General features: G+C 44.3%; 1 long non-coding RNA gene across 1 annotated transcript in view; it reads left to right on the forward strand.

Moving 5' to 3' along the window:
• The window catches only part of LOC138745302 (uncharacterized), a 29,561-nt gene extending 16,026 nt beyond the window's left edge, over positions 1 to 13,535 (forward strand). Inside the window, exon 3 of the long non-coding RNA XR_011346152.1 lies at positions 13,121 to 13,535. This is a non-coding gene — a long non-coding RNA (uncharacterized lncRNA). The remainder of the gene's footprint in view (positions 1 to 13,120) is intronic.
• The last annotated feature ends 4,712 nt before the right edge of the window (positions 13,536 to 18,247 follow it).

The raw sequence follows: 18,247 nt of genomic DNA on the forward strand, positions 1-18,247 counted from the left end.
CCTAGTAAATCTTCTCTGCACTCTTTCAATCTTACTAATACCCATCCTGTAGCTAGGTGACCAGAACTGCACACAATACTCTAATTTTTCCCTCACCATCATCTTATCCAACCTCACCATAACTTCCCAACTCCTATTTTCAATATGTTAATTAATGAAGACCAAGATGACAAAAGCTGTCTTTAGAACCCTGTCGTCCTGTGACACCACTTTCATGGAATTATGTAACTGTGTTTTATCTCTTGCCAATTTCTATCACTTCTCTGTTCAATTTGATAATGTTGACTTCTGGACTATTTTATTGTGCCCCTTGATCGAGAGAGTTCTGGCAGAGCAAAGCAATTTTATTTTCTTTTGTCAGGTCAAATTTTGTCACATTGATCCAAAAACAAGTATTTTCATCATTCCTTCATTTCAGATTCTCTGCAGCTGTCGTATTGAACCTCACAGTGACGGCATCATGTTTGTCTTGTTTATCCTTTCCCCCTCCATCCAGACAGATGTGCTGATCAGCGAGTCAACTCCACTCATCCAGCACCACTGCCATTTCTGCTGCTCGGGCATTTCATCCCACATATTGAATTTGTTATTTCCCCTCTTCTTTTTTCTCAGCAAAGAGAATCAGGTTAATTTGATTTTCTTTCTGAATCCCAGTGAAAGGCTATCGACCTGAAGGTTTTAACTCCAATTATTTTTCCAGTAGATGACCCGCTGAGTATTTCCAGCATTGAGTTTTTATTTTACTGCCTTGGTATATTGCTGAGTGCTTTGAATGGGAGAAGAAATGTGGGTTGGGTTAAGTAAAGATTTCTAGATTATGGCGTAGATTTAGAAAAATAGACGTAAAAGTGGAGGGTTCATGGAAATAGTTAATTCATCTTTTCGAATTTTTGTGTCTCCTGCCGGAAAGCTTGGGATACTCACTGGGTTTAATTCAAACCTGCCGGCAGCAAACTCTTAATGATGTCCCACCTTGTCCTGTGGAGCCCAGCGCATATAACCATATGACTGTTTACAGCACGGAAACAGGTCATATTGGCCCTTCTAGTCTGTGCCAGTTCACATGAACAACTCCACTAGTTTTCCCCTCCAACACTCTGGCCATATCCCTCCAACCCCCTCATATCCATCGACACATCCAACCTTCTCTTAAATGACAGAAAGGACCCTGCCGCAATTATCTCTTCTGGAAGATCATTCCATTCTGCCACCACTCTCTGAGTGAAGAAACATCCTCTAACATTCCTCCTAAAGTTTTGCACCCTTACCTTGAACTCATGCCCTCTTGTTCCAACCTCCCCTGCCCTCAGGGGAAAGAGTCTACTCACGTCTAGTCTATCTATTCCTTTCATAATTTTGAATACCTCTATCATAACCCCCTTCATCCATCTACGATCCAATGAATAAAGTCACTGTCTCCTTAATCTTTCTCTGTACTCGAGATGTTGTAAGCCACGTAACATTTTTGTAAATCTTTTCTGCACCCTCTCCACCTTATCTATTTCCTTCCTATATTTGGAGACCGAAACTGAAAACAATTCTCTAAACCTGGCCTCACCAATGCCTTAAACAGTTGCAGCATCACTTTCCAGCTATACTCTAGTCTATGCTATGATTTATGAAGGCCAGCAGACCATATCTCAGGATAAGACCCACTGTCTTAACGTCCCTCATATGCAAGATTTTGCCTCCCATCTGCACAATTTCTGGGCTTTCTCCAAGGTTGATCTTGTCATAAGATACCATCAGATCCCATCCATAAGGAAGACATTCCTAAAACGGTGATTATTACCCCTTCTGGGCTTTTTGAATGTCTTAGGATGCCACTTGAGTTGAAGAATGGTGTTCAAACCTGCCAGCGGGTTATAGACATTTTGGGCAGAGATTTAGAGTTCCCTTAGATCTACTTGGATAACATCTGGTAAAAACAATGGCATCACGAATATGCTGTCCAGACCGACTATATATCATATTCAGGGTGACATTGATATTTCTGAATTAGCCAGTATCCAGGCAATGGACCCCGATTTTCAGGCATACAGTCCGGCCATTACTAACCTGGACATACAGCAGAGGGCAGCACAACTGGGTGGCCAACCTTACTTTGTGACATGTCTTTGGGCTACATTAGACCAATGTTTCCTGCATCTTGGAGGAAACACCTTATTGAACAGATATACAGCTTATCTCATCCGTCCATCAGAACATCTGTCAAGCTCGTGTCAAATAAATATGTATAGCATGGACTGAGAAAAGGTGTCGAGCAATGGGTTTGCATATGTACCTCCTGCCAGACTTCCAAGATTCAGTGCCACACTAAGGTAGCTCTTCAACATTTCCCGACGGTATGCAGGCAGTTGGAACACGTGCATGTGGACCTGCTTGGACCATTGCCAGAATCTCAAAACATGAGATACATTATAACAGTTGTAGAACATTTCACGTGCTGGCCAGAGGCCGTCCCATTGCCATCCAGTGACACGGAGACAAGGGCCAGAGCATTCATCGTCAACTGGATTTGGTTTTCCCACATTAATTCAGTCCGCAGAACACAATTCACCCTCATTCCCACTGGCAACTGAAGTCCACTTTTAAGGCCCGACTCACTGGTCCCAGTTAGGTTGATGAGTTGCCATTCATTTTTTGGGAGTGCACACAGCTCCAAAGTAAGATATGTCTGCATTTTCCGCAGAGATGCTTTATGGTCTGGTCCTTACAGTTTCATGGGACATTGATTTCACAACCAATTCTGATCTGAACATCCTTCAGCAGCTTCGACATGGTATCACGATCAGCAAAGCTTTTCCTACCCACTGGCTTGGATCCCCTTAACAGAATGTGCCCCACCACTCCTGGACACTGATGTTGTTTTTGTGCGCAGACAGGACCCAGGAATGCTGTTACGACGACCGTATGAGGACCTTTTCTGCGTGGTGAAGAAGGATGGGTTTGAGTATACTTTGGACATTGGGGGACATTCGCAGCTGTTTAGTTTGGACAGACACAAGCCTGCCCATGTGGATCCCGCTTCACCCATTCAGTGCCCCCAGCCCAGATGATGAGGGTGTCCACCTAAGGTGCATGCAGCTGGTGTTTTACTTTCTGGCGACGGTTCTGGGGGGTGTAGCAGCTGTGTAGCGGGCCGAGTGGGCAAGTTTCTTTGGCGGGCACATGAAATCGTAAGGCAGACAGCTGGGAACTCATTCATTTAATTGACCACATGCACGTGGTGCTGCGTGCCAAGGAACAGCACGTTGGTCTGTGATTTCTCCTGCCGGAAGGTGCGGGACACTCACAGGGCCCGTGGATCTGCAGCAAACACATAATGATGTCCCACCTTGACCCATGGAGCACAGGACATGCTGTAAATAGAAGAAGCCTGTGAAGGCTGAATAAAGCAGTCTTGTGTTGATTAAACTGGTATGTGTCTGTGTGTGTGTGTGTGTGTGTGTGTGTGTGTGTGTTGCTTTAATAGCTCTGTCGAAGTAGCCGCTACATATATAAATATTTGGAGGATTATTGCACTTAGAGGATACTTTTCATCCATCTCACAGCCTGTGGGAAGAAGCTATTCCCCAGCCTGTAAGTCCTTATTTTGATGATGGACGTGGTGAAAGATGCTGTTCACTAGATCAAAATGGTCTTTGTACTATTCCTTGAGCCCGATTTGAACAACACTCCCAGTAAATGTCATCTACAGAAAAAGGGAGACCCCAGTGATCCTCACTACTCTGCATCATTGCTGTCTGATGCTTTACAGCAACTAGACCATCCAAAGGTCGAGACTCAACTGCGCTCCTGTAAAATCTCAGGATGAGAGCCATTAGCCTTGACTTTCTCAGGCTCCTTGGGAAGTGTAGGCCCTTCCTGACCGATAAGGAGGTGTGATCGTTCTGTGTATTAATACGTGTGCTGTATGGATGGGAATTTTATGTGATTGTATTGTCTATTCTTGCTCTTCAACAATTTTTAGTGGATAGAAAAAGCGAAAATCTAAATAGGTCATATGCATTAAATGGTAGACTATTGAGATGTGCAGAACAACAAAGGGATTTACGAGTGATGGTAAATAGTTCCCTCAAGGCTGATACTCAGGTAGATTGTGTGGTGAAGAAGGCATTTGGAATGTTGGCCTTCATAAATCGGAGTATTGAATTCAAGAGCAGGGAGGTTATGATGAAATTGTACAAGGCATTGGTGAGGCCAAATTTTGAGTACTGTGTACAGTTTTGGTCACCAAATTATAGGAAAGATATAAACAAAATAGAGAGATTGCAGAGAAGGTTCACAAGAATGTTGACAGGATTTCAAGGTTTGAGTTACAGGGAAAGGTTGTGCAGACTGGGGCTTTTTTCTCTGGAGCGTAGAAGATTGAGAGGGGACTTGATAGAGGTGTTTTAAGCTTTTAAAAGGGACAGACAGAGTAGATGTGGATAGGCTTTTTCAATTAAGAGTGGGGGAGATTCAAACTGGAGGGCATGGTTTAAGATTGAAGGGGTAAAATTATAAAGGGAACATGAGGGGAAATTTCTTTACGCAAAGGGTGGTAGGGATGTGGAATGAGCTTCCGGCAGACGTAGTTGAGGCGGGATCATTGGTTACATTTAAGTATAGACTGGATAGTTACATGGAGAGGAGAGGACTGGAGGGGTATGGACTGGGTGTTGGTCAGTGGGACTAGGAGGGTGGGAATTTGTTATGGCACTAGTTGGGCTGAACTGGCCTGTTCTGTGCTCTAAGTGGTTATATTGTACCTTAGGATGTGCAATCATGTACAGATTGTCTTTAAATAGTCATTTGGCCCAGATGTCTATTCAGTCCAAGAATACTTTCGGTTACAGGCTGATTTTGAACAATAACGCCATTGATTCTTAAACAAACATCGTTTTTAATTTTCTTTAAACAAAAAAAAAATCAGGATCAAACTTTAACTTATCACTATTAACAGCCTTCCATTACCACCATCTAATTTTAAGTGCAGGTGTATTTAATGTGCACAAAGTTCTTTGACACAAATCCAAGTTCACCGGTGTCTATCAATTCTTATACTGTGCACAGAATTCAACATTTATGAATTTGCACCAAGCTCTGGTGCTTAAAAGTAAATGTGTACCCTCCAGGAAGGCTCTTATTGGTTTCAGAGAGGGATTGCTTGCTCATTGGACACACATAAACTGATTCCCTCTGATCAGCCACTTTGGTGTCTTGCCAAAGAAACTTGACCCATCAGGGTTTTCCAAATGATAACCTCTTCTGCAGGTCACCATAGAGTTCCTTTTGTTTCCCTTTTTTCAAGTGAAACATCATTTCTATCCAGCTATTTCCTCTTGTATGGACAACAAAGTTTTTCAACATGCTGAACTGAGAACTAACACCCCGTCTTCAAAACAAGATGCCAGCTTGCCATCTCACTCTCTCTCTCACTCTCTCTCTCTCTCTCTCTCTCTCTCTCTTTTAGAAAAAGCCTATTTGGTCTCTCCTCTCTGCTTGCAAAACCACATGAACTTCTTAGAACAGCAAACTGGAACCAGCCAGATTACTGCACCGGACCCAAACTTCTGAGTCCATTCATCTGTTCCTTTAAAAGCAATAATCAATTTACACCTGCTTTTGAAATTCTTTAGTAAAACAGTCTCCTTGTTTTGTCTTTGCAAAGGCTCTTGGTGCCTGAATGACTCACTCTCAGCCAAGCTCTTGCATTTTAAATAAGAGCTGTATTGTGAAGTGTATGTGTTTGTTTGTGACCTAAACGACTCCTCCAATCCATCTCTTTCAAAAACATCTCTATATACAATATAAAATATATAATCTGTCACAGGACAGACGCAGCAGAGGAGTTGTGATAAAATCAACGGTGTCCTTGCAAAAATAAAAAGTGGGAAGAGGTATAATCTGGTGAGTAGAATTTGTAATAGTTTGAAACTTGAACCTCTCTCTCTATTTCAGGAGACAATTTACTGTCATGTAATTAAAAAGTGTCATATCACACAAAATTGCTTTTTTCCTGCTGTAAGACAAACAGACTCACCTCTGGCAGAAGTTGACTGAAATACCTCTTGCACCCACCATCCCCTGCCACCCTGAACCCTGGGACAAGTCACTGAGGGTCTGTGGATTCTCTTTCAATGCTCACAGACCATCCAAGTCATTGGCAATGAGAGCTCCAGTTTTGAACCTCTGACATAATTAGGAACTATTTAGCACTCACTCATATCCCAGGTCTGATACCTGACACACTTTTAGCCAGTTCTGACCCACTCTAGCATCCACAGCCTGGTGTGAGTTCCTTGACTGCTTTGTCCAGAAGCCCGCAGCCTGTGTGGGTTCCTCTCCTCAAGTCACCAACAGCCTGCCACCTATGTGGGTCTTTCAGTTGCAGAACCCCTCACTGGTCTGCTTCCTTGGTCACTGATCCATGGATTGAATCCTCTGCTTCTGAGATGTTGGAGGGGTGTGGTCTTCATGTTTTCTGGTGCCCTGCACTAGTCCTCCACTTCCACAGAGTTCGCGGTGGTGAGGAAACCTAACAAATCTAAATAAAAGATTTTGAACTTAGAGGAGAATCTCACATGTCTAGAGGGATGGAAAGGGCATTATTACAAATTGAAGCCTAATATTTGAATATTCAGTTGCCAAATTTGCAAAAGCATAGAGTATATATTTCTCAAGCTATATATAATTCTTTCCAAAGGAATACAACTTTGAATATTTGCATGTCATCTTGGCATCCCTAAAAAAAAAATCTGTATATATCTGATTTCCATGTAAATGCAATACATGTCCTCATCATCGCTAACGTTAATTTAACAAATTTCAATTGATATATTAATAGATTTAATTTGGGCCTTGTTCCTTCAATATTTCCTAATAAAATTAAGGTCAGATTCTGCAGAAAAACATATCCTATAACTTGTTCCATTAATATTGTAATTCTCCCCAAAAAGATCTTGCATTAGGACAAAGATAAGTTGAATGCAAGAAAGTTGCAACATCTTCATCACACCTAAAACATTGATCTGATAATTCTGATTTTATTCTATTCAATTTCACTGGTGTAAGAAGTAACTGTAGAAGGAAAACTAGTTGTGAATTCCTTCCTCACTGCTGCAGTGTGGAACTCTGGTCAATAGTTCCAGACTGATGAGTTGAAGTGAATTAATACATCTCCCCTGGATCACGTGATCTCTATTGCCAAATCATCTTCCTGTAGAGCTTTTCAAATCCAACAGCCTGAGTCACCTGACTCCAGGGGCAGCTTTCAGATAAAATCCTTTCTGACATCTGCTACATGACTGATGTCAAAACAATTATACTGAACTAATTTGTATATTACATTGAGATCCTTATATGGATCTTCCCTTATTTGCCAATCAATTACAATATTCAGATCCATTTCCCACCTTTGTCTCAACTTATGAACTCCTCATTTTAAAGTTCCTACTTGTAATAAAGAGGACATCATCAAATAATTGTTTTTAACAATTCCTCTTATAAGGAATTTCTATTTCAGTACAACATAGTTGGTCCTAACTTATCCTTCAAATATGCTCTAAGTTGGAAATAGCAAAAAGATTGTGGTGAGTTATACGATATTTATTTCTCAATTGCTCAAATGACATTAATTGACCCCATTCATAACAATCTTCAACATTTATAATCCCCTTATGAAACCAGCTATCCAGAAATTGATGATCCTTTAAAAAAGATACGAGGATTTTGAATCAAAGCCATTCTGGGTGATGTACATCCACTTACACCAATTTCATCATTTATTTTATTCCATATATTAATCAAATGTTTCAACAATTGTGTATCTTTATCACCAATAATTAATTTTGATTCCCACTTGTACATAAATTCTTTTGCTTTTCCCTCTCCTATTTTATTTGATTCTATTTTAACCCTTTCAAAAAAAGAAGCAAGAAATCTCATTTGAGCTGCTCCATAACAATTTTTAAAATGAGGAAGCTGCAGTCCTCTCAATGCAGAATTTCCATTGGGTTATTTGTAACATGGGATTCAATCGGAAATGGGTTCACGTGACATAAAACCACGATGCAGAATGTTTTCTAAGAATGGGATGCAAGAGGAGGGTTGACTAGGTCTCCAGCAGGATATAGATCACAAGATATAGGAGCAGAAGTAGGCCCGTCGAGTCTGTTCCACCATTCTTCCACTCACCCCCAGTCCTCAACTTTCTCCCAATAACCCTTGATTCCTTGTCAATCTCTGCCTTAAATACACCCAATGACGTCACGTGGGTTTCACGACCCACTGACACAATCAATTTGTTCCACATTTGTTTTAAATTGACACCCTTTTATCCTGAAATTATGCTCTCCTGTCCTAGAATCCCCTACCATCGGAAACATCTTTGCCATATGTACTCTGCCCAGTCCATCTAGCATTTGAAATGCCTCTGAGGTCCCCCTTATCCTTCTGTACTCCAACTAGTACAGTCAAAGAGTCGACAATTGTTCCTCATACACTAACCCTTTCATTCCTGATATCATTCCAGTAAATGATCTCTGACCTTCTCCAACACCAGCACATCTTTTCTCAAATACAGCACCCAAAACTCGAATTCTGATTGAATGGAAAGGCAATTCTCCAACGACACAAACACAACAGTTACATGATATTATGTCTTGTTGATATTTACCACTCGGGAAGGTTCTTGTTGGTTTTCAGATAGAGGTGTGTTGTTCAGGGAAGCATTAGTGTTTTTGTGACTCAACATACCAGCATCTGAAGTCCGTTTTCTCTTCAGAAAAGCTTGATAGCTTAAGCATGGAGCAGAGCTGAGCCACGACTTTGCAGATATTTAAGTGAGTGTGTCGGCAGGGTTTGTGCTAGACCAACAACCTCACCAAATGACTCTGCTTGAAATCAAGATTCAAACCATTTTGAGGAATACAACAGGAATTGTTCAACAAGAGCCTGGTGTTCCCTGAGGAGTTTTCTTTCAATAGTGGAAATTATTTTTTTTTAAACCCGTTAATCTTCCTGATACAGATCTTTGTATTTAACTTTCAGGTTGCTATCTGTTGTTAACTTGGAGGCCTTTAATGGGGTGACTGGGTGGAATCTTTGCTTTAACCAAGCAGTTCTCTTGCAATTTTCCAGCTGTAGGATGCGGTGCAGTTGCTTGCAAGTTTAGCAAGTGGGATTATGATGTGAAACTGCAAGTCACAGAGTCATTTTTGTTTTTGAAAATGCCAAGGTGAAAATTTTAACTTTAGTCTTCTTGGTTTGCTTAAGTTTACAGAGGAGACGTTGGGTCAAGCTGAGAAGACAGAGTTGGATGCCCATTTGGGCCTCAGTCTCCCGTATATCACCATTAAACCTCCTCCCCACTGTGAACTGTATTTCACTGTATCCGCCTCAGTGTACCATACATCACTGTTAAACATTATCCCCATTGTGCCCCTGGTATCACTTTATCTATCTCAACATACCGTACATCACCATTAAGCCTTATTCTCATGTCAACCTGGTGTCACAGTATCTGCCTTAGTCTACAGTACATCACCATTAAACCTGATCCCCACTTTACTCTTGGTGTCAAATTATCTACCTCAACATACCGTACATAACTGTTAAACCTTCTCCCTCTGTGAACCTGGTGTCAAAGTATCTGACACAATTCATAGTATATCACTGTTAAACGTTCTCACAAATGTGAATCCTACTATAAAATAATGCACCCCTTCTAAGTCTCGCTGTATTCAAATCCCACCTATTTTAAAAATTCCAAAAAAAAGAGAAACATCAATCCCAAAACAAGCTACTCAAAAGTCGTAGCCCCCTAAAAATCTGGGTGTGGTAAAGTCCACAAGTGGCAGGTGACTAAAGGACTCAGTGTCACCCACCCCCATCAGACTTTCACAAAGTCCTGAAACAAAAACATTCAACCCACTGATTCCAGTCCCAATGATTGTTCCGGATCTTCAATATCGAGAAGACTTTGCGTCAATTCAACTTTTTTCCCATTCTTTCCATATTTTCCAATCTTCCCATTTCCATTCCCATTGACCCTTCTCTTCGGTGACAATGGTGACGATCGACAGTGTCTCAGTATCTGCCAAGGTCGTCGACTGTACATCTCCGTTAAATATTCTCCCAACTGTGAACCAGGGGTCACAGTGTCTGATACAATTTACCGTACATTACTGTTAAACCCGCCAGATAAGCTCCAGATAACGAAAGAGGAGTTCTCGCATCTGCAAGAACTGGGGATCATTCGTCGCTCTGACAGCCCTGGGGCTCACCGCTCTACCTGGTCCCAAAAGCCTCCGATGGCTGGCACCCCTGCGGATATTATCGACGGCTTAATGATATGACAGTATCTGACCGTTACCCCATCCCTCACATTCAGGACTTTACGGCCAATCTGCATGATATGAGAGTATTCTCCAAGGTCAATCTGGTGTGTGTGTATCATCAAATCCCATTGCACCCCGAGGACATCCCCAAAATGGCCATCATCACACCCTTCGGTTTGTTCAAATTTTTATGCATGCCTTTCAGGCTCAAGAACACCGCCCAGACCTTCCAGCACCTCATGGATACAGTGCGCAGGGATTTGAATTTTGTGTTCATTTATCTGGATGACATTCTTGTCACCAGCAGAGACTGGGCACAACACAAGTCTCACCTGCACACCCTCTTCTCCCGACTGGCTGAATTCAGCCAAATGATCAGCCCGGCCAAATACCAGTTTTGTGCAGAAGAAAATTTGGATGGGATGAAACTAATCCAGAATCCATTGCACAAGATTGGAAAAATTAGATTGAGCGTCTTCAAATACTTGGAAGTTTTGAAGTCAACAGACTTTGGCGCGGCCACATTTGCTCAGTTACACCATTTTTCTGATGTAAGTGAAGGTGGTTTTGATCCTGTCAGTTACTGAGTCCTGTGAAATAACCAAGTGCGAGTAGATGGTGGATTTGTAATGGGAAAAGCCAGAGTGGCTCGATTAAAGTCAGTCACCAGACCTTGAATGGAATTGACTGCTGCTATTATGGGGAGTAAAATGGACGCTATGTTAAGAAGAGAATTACAGATGGAGTTAGCAGATCCTGTGTTTTGGACTGATAGAACATCAGTGCTTAAATATATTAATAATGAAATCATGAGGTTTCATCTCTTTGTGACCAACAGAGAGAATGAAAACCTGGACAACAACAAATGGCAGATTTACCACAGGACAGAGTTTCACCTGATGAATTCCCATTTACATCCGTGGAAGTTGATTATTTTGGTCCTTTGCAAGTAAAGTGAGGACGAAGTGTTGAAAAACGATATGGAGTTATTTTCACTTGTTTGACTATGAGAGCAATTCATATTGAAGTAGCGTCATTGCTTGATACAGACTCTTTCATTAATGTTCTTTGGAGTTTTATTCCTAGACATGGTCAAGTAAAAGAATTATGTTCTGATAATGGATCTAACTTTAAAGGAGCTGAACGAGAATTATGAAAAGTTATTCAAAATTGGAATCAACATCAAATTCATGATGCATTATTTCAGAAAGAAGTTAATTGGATATTCAATCCACCCATAGTTATGGGTGTGGTACGGGTAAGGGTTAGTTGGTTGTGGAGAACGTTTACAAAGGTCTATACTGGGCAGTACTGGGCAGCAATGCTTAACGTTGTAATGGATGCGGAAGCTCTGGGAAGGGGTAAGGGAGGGACTGGCCAGGAAGTCTGCAGATGCTGGGGCCGAGGGCAATGCACAAACATGCTGGGGAAACTCATGGATAGTTTTGTGAGCAGCAGGTCCTGCTTCACGAGTCAAATTGAGTATTTCGAGGAGGTGTCAAAGGAAATAGATGAAGGTCAAGGTCTGTATGTGCTGCACGTGGATTTTAGTAAGGTGCTTGACAAGGTCGTCACGGTGGCCTCATTCAGAACATCGTGAGGCATGGGATCCATGGAGCCTTGGCTGTGTGGTTCAGTATTGGCTTGTCTGCAGTAAACAGAGGGTAGTAGTAGATGGAACAATGACTTGTGGCTCTCCAAAGGGATCTGCTCTGGGACCTCTGCTCTTTGTGATTTTTATGAATGATGATGGGAGTGGAAGGGTGGGTACGTCAGGGGATGACACAGAGGTAGAGATGTTGTAGACAGTGTAGAAGGTTGCCAAAGGTCATCCAGTTTGCAGAGAACTGACAGATGGAGTTGAATCCTCTAAATACAGATGTACTTAAACAAGCAACTGGTCCACGTTTATTTCCAGAGTCATTTTCAAGGGCACGAATAAAAGTTATTCCAAAGAGGGTTGGAGACCCATTTAAATTAGCTTCATATAGACCAATATCTTTATTGAATGCGGATTACAAGAACGTGAGGGCAGAGCACTTGGTTAATGGCAGGATTATGAATAGTGTGCAGGACTGAGATATATTTAGATCCTGCGCCATAAATCGCTCAAGGTTGCTGTGCAAATTAAGAGGGAGTTTAAGATGGTGTATTGTGTGCTGGCCTTCAGGAGTCAGGGGATTGAGTTCAAGAACTGAGAGGTAACGCTGCAGATGTACAAAATTCTAGTCAGACCACACTTGGAATATTGTGTGCATTCCTGGGGCGAGAATACCAGTGGACGTCTAAATAAGGTGAGATGAGGGAACTTTAGACAAGATGTGAGGGGGATATTTTATTCACACAGAATGTAGAGGGTGACTGGAATGCATTGCCAGGGGTAGTAGTGGAGGCTGGTGCAAAAAAGGCATGAAAAAGATTTTAATATAGGGACAGGAATAAAAGAAAAACAGAAGGTACTGGTGAGAGGGAGGGAAGTGTAATATTGTTGTGGGGTAGGTTCAGATGGGTCAGCTGAAGGGACTCGACTGATCCATCCATGATTTGTCCAGCATCTTGCTGCCATGTCGTGGTGAACCAGGGTGTTGCCTGATGGAGACACGGTACTCTGAGGTCTGCAGATATAGATTGTGGTTTTCTCCATAACACACTTCCTCAGGTAAAGCAGAGGAAGGGAAAGGCCCTAGTGTGCAGGGGTAGGGAGGGGGGTGATGGGGGAGGAGTTGGGGCCCTCCAAAGTCATTATGATCAGGCCTCGGAGACAGCATCTCTATCACTCGTATTTCTCTTCCCAGGAGAAGGACCGATCTTAGAGACAAGACACGAGTCCAGAAGAACATTGCATCCCAGCTGAACAGAGAACAGACAACATCATGATGGCCTGAACCCCTCCCCTTCTCTCTCTGGCCCTGCCAACTCCATTCACCACCTCTTCCATATCCCTTCACCCACTTCCCATCCCATTTCTCCCCTACCTCTCCTCCATTCCAATTCCCTCCCACTCACCTTCCCCTTCACCTACCCTCACACCTATGCCCTAAACTTAGCCCTCCTCCCTTCACCTCCCCTTCCCCTCTCCTTTCGCCCTTCCTTTCGCCTCCTACCCTTCCCCTCCTCCCCTTCCCCTCCTCTACCCTTCCTACCCCTAACTTAGGGGAAGGAGGGATTGGGGAAGGGGGTAGGAGAAAGGGGGGTAGTGAGAGGGTAGGGGTAGGTAATGGGGTAGTGGTAGGGGGTGCGGGTATGGGGTAGGGTTAGGGGAAGGGGGTAGGTGTAGAGGATAGGGGTAGGGTTTAGCTTCGGGTTGGGGAAGGTGGGTAGAATTAAGATAAGGGTCAGGGACGGGTAGAGGTACAGTTAGGTTTAGGGCTAGGAGATGTGGGCTCGGGTTAGGTCGAGGTTTAGGGTTAGGTTTAGAGTTCGGGGAAGTGGGCTTGTGTTAAGTTTAGGGGAAGGGGGTAGGAGTAGGAGGTAGAGGTGGGGTGTGAGTTGGGGTTAGGGGAAGGTGGGTAAGATTAGGGTTGGGTTTAGGGGACAGCGTAGGGATAGGGTTAGAGGACAGGGTGGAAATAAGAGTTAGGGTTGGGGACGTGGTGTAGTGTTTAAGGGTATCGGTAGTGTTAACGTTAAGGTTAGGGATTGTTAGGGGTTAGGGTTAGGTTGGGGAGGGGAGCGTGGGTGGCGATCGGGGCACAGGAAATGGGGAGGTGATGAGGGAGGGGAATGGGCAGGGAAATGAAGAGGGGTACGGTGTAGAGGAAATGGGAGGTGAATGTAGGAAGGCACCCCTTCCCCCACATTATCCCTGCCTCCTCTCCTCCTTCCAGAGGAAGCCGGACCTCATTCCGGCCAGAACCTCCCTGTAGTTTCAGAGCCTGCGTTTCAGGAAGTGCCTTCGATGCTTGCCGCTGGACAGACATCTTGTCTCTTGATTCATTCTATACCGTTGATATTAAATTTAAAAATGGTTTGGTCTTTTAAAGCTTGAACTCAAAAGGCTGGTCCAGACAGACAACACAGAAACAGGCCCTTCGGCCCCACTCTCCTGCTGGCTGTGCTGTTGTAATCAGTCCATATTCCTCTCCACCTTTTCATTCTTAGCTCCCATCAAGCTCATGTTGCCTTGTCAATCTCACGGCCTGTGGGAAGAAGCTATTTCCCTCCCTGGCTTCTCTGCTTTTATTCCTCCATATCTCCTTCCTGATGGCAGGGGAACAAAGATGCTCTTTGCTGGATATCTGGGAGTCTATTAACAGAGCCCATCCCTGCAAAAAATTCAGGGGTCTCTTGCCTTGAGGTTCCACCCATGTTGCCTCTCCCTCAGCACTCTCTCGTCAGAACACAATTGCACCTTCCTTCCCCTCCTCTCCCAGGTCTCAGTAACCCCCTGACAATTCCAGTCAGCTGCCATGTCTACACCCTGCCCCACCTGCTATCGAATGCCCTGCATCCTCCTTCCCCATTGGTTTCCTCCTGTTATCAGGCATCAGGATGGACCCCACCCTGTTGAAACTACCCGTATTCTCACTGATCTCTCTGCGCCTCTGCCCTCCATCCAGGGGTCTTGGTTATCTTGTGGTGATGGTGGAGAACAAAGTACCAACTCAAGGAGATGGGGAGCTGTAAGGAGACCCCCAGTTCCAGGAGACAGGGAGAACCATAGAGATGCCCAACTCTGTCAACCCGGTAGAACCCGGTCATCAGGTGCAAGGAGCTCTTGGTACTGCTGCACGTGAGGCAGGTGTGGCCCATCCCCACACCTCCACCCTGTCAATTCCCAAAACACATTTCCTATTCATGTGGGGGTCCCAAATGGATAGAGTCTGGAGGACCATGTACATCGTCAATCAATGTGGGAATAACCCTAACCAGCATGGCTATTGTGTATGGCTGTGCTTCGAAACAAAGTGCAAGGGCACCAAAAGCCGCTATGTGCTGAGGTTCTACCTGGCTCAGGTGTTGCGAAAGATTGGTCTGGCCCTGATGCCACACAATGTCCTATTCAGCAGGACTTTGCCCCATCACCTTCATGGGAATGGTTGCATAGACAAACACTATTGACCACAGGGCCATCAGGCAGTGGTCAGCATGGAATTCCTGCTGACACAGAGACTAGGACTTGATGAGATACTGTGGGGTGGTCCCCTGAGCAGAGCATCCAGAGACAGACATCCAGAACTGCTGGAAGACCAGAATCTCAGTGAAAGATGCCCTTTGGTCTGCCTGAAACCCAGATAAGAGAAGCAAACACTAGATGCCCAAAGCAAAGGGAGGAATGTTTAGGGGCAATATCAGGGATACTTGATTTTACACAGAGTTGTGGGTGCCAGGAATGCCTTGCCAGGAGTGGTGATGAAGGCTGAAATATTAGCGGCATTTAAGGGCTTCTTGGACACATGAATGAAGGAAACATAGAAGATAGGAGCAGGAGTAGGTCATTCGACCCTTTGAGCCTGCTCCGCCATTCAACGAGATCATGGCTGATCTTAAAGTTCAGTACCCCGTCCCCGCCTTCTCTCCGTAAACTTTAATACCCTTATACTGAAGAAATATATCTAATTCCCTCTTAAACATATTTAATGAACCTGCCTCTACTGCCCTCTGTGGCAATGAATTCTACAGATTCACCACTCTCTGGGTAAAGAAATTCCTCCTCATCTCCATCCTAAATGGTTTGCCTATTATCCTCAAACCATGGCCCCGGGTTCTGGATTTTCCCATCCTTGGAAACATCCCATCTGCATCCATTCTGTCCTGTCCTGCCAGAATTTTATGTCTCTATGAGATCCCCTCTCAATCTTCTAAACTCCAGCGAGTACAATCCCAATTTGCGTAATCTTTCCTGATAAGTCATTCCTGCCATTCCTGGTATCAGCCTTGTGAATCGCCTCTGCACTCCCTCCATTGCAAGAATGGAGGGTTATGAAGGAGGAAGGGTCTAGTTTTTATTTTGCTTGGAATTGATAGGTCAGCGCAACATCGAGGTCTGAAGGGCATAACTGTTCGACGTTAACCTGCTGGTCTTTTTGCACATGGAGATGTGGGTGAGGGAACGCTGCCCACCGGCCTATTCCAGGTTGCTGAGAGATGCACTGAGGCTTGGCGCAGCCAACACGAGGGCGCTGTGGGGAAGGACTCTAATCCTCCGGGTCTTGAGGGGCGGAGACTAAGGGGAACCCCTTCAACCACAGAGTGCAGGGAGTAACCACGAGGTGTCAAAGTGGTGGAATGATGTTAAACAGAGAACGTGTGCAGTGAAGGGAATATAGGCATGCAACACGAGGATGAGAAAAGACATGGAACTGTTGTCCTCTTGGTCAATAATTTTAGAATAAAGTTAATTTTGGTGTGAAAAAGAGAAAAGCCCGAACTCAGTCAACTTTGTTTCATGAGATACATTCTCCAATCCAGGAAAGCTCCTCTGTACCCGTTCAAATTTAACCCGAGGAAACCTCTGCAAACACACAACTGGACCTACGCACAGAGAGACAAATGATACACGTGCAGTCTCTCCCAAAAAAGAAATAAATTCTGTTGAATCAATAGCAGAGTCATGGAGTCTTTGTCTGAGTCGGTCATCCATCATTCTCCATCCTCACTGCTCGCAGGAAGAAACTGTTTCTGGGCCTGGTGCTACTGGCTCCGATATTCCTCGACCTCTTTCCTGATGAGAAGAGCTGCCAAATGCTGTGGGCAGGTGGAAGGGATCCTCGACGACGTTGACAATGAACCCGGTTTATCCCATTGATATTTGGGGTGGGTGGGTTGGGGGGAGAGAGTCCCCATGATCCTATCTGCCACTCGTGGTCCTGCCGATAATTTTAAAAATATATTTATAAACTTAAAACCACAACAAATTCACACAATTAATAATAATGCTCATCTAATGTGTGGCATCTATAAAAGAAAGAATAAAGAAACCACCCTCCACCCCCATCCCCAATATCCTACCCTCTCCCACTTCTCTCCTCAACAGAAGTGTCTGCTACAGTGGTGACCTCAGCAGGACCCAGCCCTTCAGTTGGACGTGATGATCACGGTTTTGGTTTGGTTTGGTTGAAGCTGTCAATGTTCTGGATGTCGCAGCCCCACGTGGGGTTCAAACAGGCCAAGGACCAGTTCCACCTCCAAGAGATCACCACTGATGACATCCATTACTCCTCCATGATGTTCTTGCTCATCAGGACATGGCAGCAAGGCTCATCGACTTCCGACATCAGCCTCCCGAGCAAGGCAAATAGGATGCCCTCATGGAGCTCTTAACCCGCACATTCAGGCCACGCCTTCATCCTCCACCTCATTCTGTTCCTGCTCTCACTGTCGCATGGCCCAGACAGTCATCCCAATATGACTCCCCTCATGCTATTTCTTTTCAGCTCTCACCAAACGCCCTGGACCCACTTTTCAGGAACTCTTCCCTCTTCCTCCGTATGTCATTGGTATCTCCATGTACCACAACCTCTGGCCCACTTTAGGATGTCTTGGACACCAGCAACAACACCCCAGACACTGGCACCAGGGAGGCACCACCTGGAAAACGTCCAGGGTCCTAGTCCAACAGTCTTTTTCCTGAGCATCCAGGCAGCAGAGAAATATCAATGGTTGCTCAAAGCAAAATCCTCATTGCGGTGCCCACCAACAAGTTGAGGCACAAAGTTTTGTGGGTCTTTTGGGTTCCTGGTGCCAACATATTCCCCATCTCACCCTGTCCCTCCATCTACTGTACAATGTTGCCCAGAAAAAAAAAACTCTCAGCTTCATTGAGAACAACTTATTGAACAACAAATGGCTTCTTAAATGGTAAAACACGCTGTTGAACAACACTGCCACTGACCACAAGCACCCCCCAACCCCTCAAAACTGGAAGACCCTTTGAATGACTTGTCTCTGCAATGAAGACAATGGTCTAGTGGAGCCTCGAG

Source organism: Narcine bancroftii, chromosome 11 (assembly GCF_036971445.1).
Source record: "Narcine bancroftii isolate sNarBan1 chromosome 11, sNarBan1.hap1, whole genome shotgun sequence".
NCBI classification, from domain to species: domain Eukaryota; kingdom Metazoa; phylum Chordata; class Chondrichthyes; order Torpediniformes; family Narcinidae; genus Narcine; species Narcine bancroftii.